The sequence below is a fragment of the Nematolebias whitei genome, chromosome 6, assembly GCF_014905685.2.
Source record: "Nematolebias whitei isolate Nwh7 chromosome 6, NemWhi1, whole genome shotgun sequence".
Classification (NCBI taxonomy): Eukaryota; Metazoa; Chordata; class Actinopteri; order Cyprinodontiformes; family Rivulidae; genus Nematolebias; species Nematolebias whitei.
This window is the reverse complement of record NC_056503.1, coordinates 12,496,236-12,500,391: the sequence shown is the minus strand read 5'-3', so window position 1 is coordinate 12,500,391 and position 4,156 is coordinate 12,496,236. Positions and strand designations below refer to the sequence as shown.

Sequence of the window (4,156 nt, the reverse complement as noted above, 5' to 3'; positions counted from 1 at the left end):
AACTACCAGTGGTAGGTAGTGTTTGGTGGACTCTGACTGTTCCAGCTCACAGAGGAGGCTGTCTTGTTGAGTCAGAGTTTGGACCTCTTGGGTTTCTTTGGTTTCACATGGTGTTAGAGGAGTACTCACCGGGCTCGTGTCCTCGGCTGAGGAGTCCTTTGTGCCTTCCGCGGTACCTGCTGTTGGGCAGTCTGTGTCACACTCCGGAGGCGTTTCTATTGGCAGTGGTTTTCTCACTGTTGTCCACATTGTTTGATCACCATAATCTATAATCGCGTTAAAGCGATTTATAAAATCCTGGCCAACCAAAAATGGGAATGAGTCAACATGGGTCACGTGTACCGGGTGGTACAGTGTCATATTGCCAATCTGCATGTGAACCATTGCTATAGCTGTCAGGGTTGTTTTCGTTTCTGAGAGACCCTGCATTTCTATAGCACAATCAGATAGAGGTATTATCCTGTTTTTCTCGGCTGCGGCTGTCCTCAGCTCCTCGAACAGTTTAGCTGACATAATAGTTATGTCTGCCCCACCGTCCAAGAGTGCTTCGTGTGTGAGGACACCTTCGAGTGTTACTGACAGGTACGCCTTTTTGGCGGCCCCCTTTCTGATAAAGTTACACAGAAACCTTTTGGGTTTTTTCTGACGCTTCTTCACGCGTTCAGATTTATCTGTGTAATCTTGGTTTGTCTGAACCGTCAGCACAGCTGTAGCTGTTTCTGCGTGTTCAGCTTGCGATGACTGGTCATCGTTTGTGTGTGTGATTACCCCCCTTTCATCCGATGAGGGGTTGTTTGAGGCAACAACAACAGCGTCTTGGTGTGTTTCACCGACATCTGTAGTGTTGTCATTCGCGTCCAGAGATGCTGTAGTGAGTACCTCACTGCATAGTGCTTTTGGTCGGCTTCCCTTGTCAGTGTGTTTCAAATCTTCTAACATTTCACGCAATTTTTCTGTCTCTTCCGAGTTCAGAGGTGGAGGGCCTTTTTTCTGGGATTTTTGTGATTTTTTCGCCTCTGGACGTTTCGTCCGAGGTGGGGGGCGGCTAGGTACGTCTTTTTGGGGTTCCTCTCGGTTCCCATTTACGATAATCACGTTCGTCCTCTGCAGGAGGAGCCTTTTTATCCCAGCGTGCACCTTCATGATGCGGTTTGTTAGTCTGAAAATACTGCCTTTTTTCTCCCTTTTTAGGAGGGGGTGGCGATGCACGCCTTCCTTCTAATTCTAGGGAGTGGGGTTTAACCTTTACACCAGGAAACACTTCTATGGGCGTCTTGGCATGACAACGTGCCTCAAACACGTTCACAGCGCACTGTTTAATCTCACTGATGGATTTTTCTCTGTAATTTGCCATCATTTGCACTGACGTTTGAATGTCAGGATGGAGATTTTTGCTGAAAACAAATTTAAAACCTTCTTCTTCCTCCATTCCGGTTTCATTTCTGTTACCAAAATAAGCTTGGAAGATTCTTTTGTAATAAACTTTTGGATGTTCATTCTTGCCCTGCGTGACCTTGTCTGCGGCTGGATACCCAGTAGGTCCTGCGCAGGCGTCGTACTCTTTGATCAGAGCTTCACACAGAAGTTTGTAATCCTTTCTCGTTGCATCTGGCAGACGCTCGATGAAGGTAAACACATCTCTGTCCGAAGTGAGTCGTATCAGACTGATTTTATCTTCTACCGTAGCGTTTGGATAAGCTCTCAATCTGAAATCCAGATCTCTGAGGTACGCTTTCGTTCCAGGGGAGCCCAACGGTTCAGGGATGAAACGTTGTACATATTTTGAGATTTTTTGCAAGTCATCCATTGATGGAGAAGATATCAATGGTCTCACATGCGTGATCAGTTGTGGGGGTGTTGCTCTGCCCGTTTGTGTAGGTGATTGGATGGGTCTAAAAGCACTTTGTGAGAAAAGAGGTCGTTGAGTAATTGGTGTATTACCCCGATTCTGTTCAGGGTCTGGTTTTGATTCCAGGTCACCTTGAACAACATTCTGACCTTTTTCTATTGCTGCTATTAGTTTCGCCTCACATTTTTTTAAATGTTCCTGGGATTTACAGTAGTCACCTTCTAAGAGCATATTTAGCTTTTGTAGATTTTGTTTATCTATTTTGCATTGTTCCAGTTCAGTTTTTGCAAGCTGCAACTGTTGTTGTAGCACATCGTTATCTTCACACGTGGCTTTGTACTGACGGTCTATTTCTTTAATCTTTTCATAAGATTTTTCTGCTAGTGACGCCTGCATTTCTGAGAGATTCCTCTCATGTTTTTCAGACATCCAGTCAAGGCGTTCCGACCGTTCATCCAATTCAGCTTTTAGAAGCAGGGAGATTTTTGCTAACCGTTCAAGGCTGAGCTTTTTACTCTCTGTATTTAATGTTCCTGCGGCCAAACTTTTCAGCTCTTCTTGTCTTTGAGTTTGTTGAAGGTCCATTAGTGCTCGGATTTTTGGGACCTCGTTTTCTACTTCAGACACTTGTTGTTTTAGTGACGTTATACTGACAGTGTTGTATGCGGACAAACCTAGGCCAAACAGTGATCCTAGTGACGATGCAGCAAGCAGGAGCCCGCCGATGCTGCGCTTTTGTCTTGTACTTATTCCGCCCAACTCTTGTACGGGCCACCAGTTGTAGTGATACACGTGAGGTACGTGTCACTTGTTGTATGACACAATATATGAATTATATATGCATACAATATTCACGAGTTCTTCATTTTTCTGACTGTAAATGCCGTGCATTGAATTTAACAGAAATGTGAACGAGAGACGTTATTTATCTTTGACCCATCAAATGAATGGAATCATTTATTTTCAAAATCAAAGTTTAACATCAAACATTTACATTAATTTGGCAAAATATGAAAATAATAACAGACAGTTTCACAGAAAATGAACTTCAAATCACTCGGCGGTGATTTGAGGACTTTGCTTCAGACATTTCTAAAAATATCTGTACTGTTTTATGAGAGAGAGGTGAGTTTAAGAGTAAATTGAGATTTATCTTACAGAGGAATATGTGAGGGAGATTTAATCTGTTTAACCAGAAGTTGCACGCTCCGTCCGATCTCAGCTTCTCACGGTACACTTGGTCAAAATAGAACCATCTACCTGTTGACGATGAATCAGCGTTGGATGTAGTTCCTTTCTGACTCGTTTCAGCGTCTCCGTCGAGAGCTACCAAACCTTCAGAAAGTCGTGCGTTGATTAGCTCAAAACAGAATTATAATCCCCAAAAAACCTCTGGATTCTTCATTGCTCTGAAGCTTTCAGAACCGACTGCATTCTCAATCTTCTCATTCTGTTAGACTATCGGACCTGTTGTCAGCTCCCAATCCAACATCTCTCAGAACTCTCAATCTAACTTGAACTGGGGAGTTGCCACATTTTATTTGGGTCGACTTCCTGTTCAATTTAGAGCTTTCTGATTCGTGGAAGGACCAGAAAGAGGAGTGGTTTTTGACGTAAGGTGTTTATCAACAGTCGAGGTCAGAGAATGAACTTGTTTAACATACAGAAAAGATTATTGCAGAAGCAGCAGACTTTTTGGAGTCTACTCTTAGTAATCTTCTGAAAAAGTTTAAACATGACATTTCTTCTTCAGTAAACATTTTAGTTGACCGAAGACCAACCTTTCACATACTTACGACAGCTTGCTCATTTCAGACAGAAAAATCAAGAAAGGCATATTCAGGTGATTTCTGCTTTGAATGAGGAACAAAAATCATTACTTACTGTTTATGTAAAATAAAAATTAGTAGTTCTTTTCAACCTGTAAAGCATTGAGTGAACTAACACAATTTGATTATCAAAACATTTGTAAGACAGTAATGATTATAAAGAATTGTCTTTTCTGCTTGATTAATTCAAGAAAGAAAGTTCATCAGATGGTTCAGACTTATTCAGATCAATGAAAATAACAGTCTCTGTCCATCTGGTAGATTTGAGGTTATCTGGTTCACTACAAACCTGAAGAAATAATAACAATTTTTAAAAAGTATGAAAAGACCAAGTTTGTGTGCTTGAAGAGAAAATGTAACAAGCAGTGGTTTAAAACCTTATATTTGTTTTTGATTCAGCATTGTGGTGAACAGTCCAAGTGAACAGTTCCCTTCCGTATGAAACACGACCCACTGAATAAAAAGAAAACAGTTCATC

General features: G+C 41.7%; 1 protein-coding gene across 1 annotated transcript in view; it reads right to left on the bottom strand.

The window, feature by feature from the left end:
* The window catches only part of gdpd1 (glycerophosphodiester phosphodiesterase domain containing 1), an 18,532-nt gene that overhangs the window by 13,589 nt on the left and 787 nt on the right, over positions 1-4,156 (bottom strand). The window lies entirely within an intron of this gene.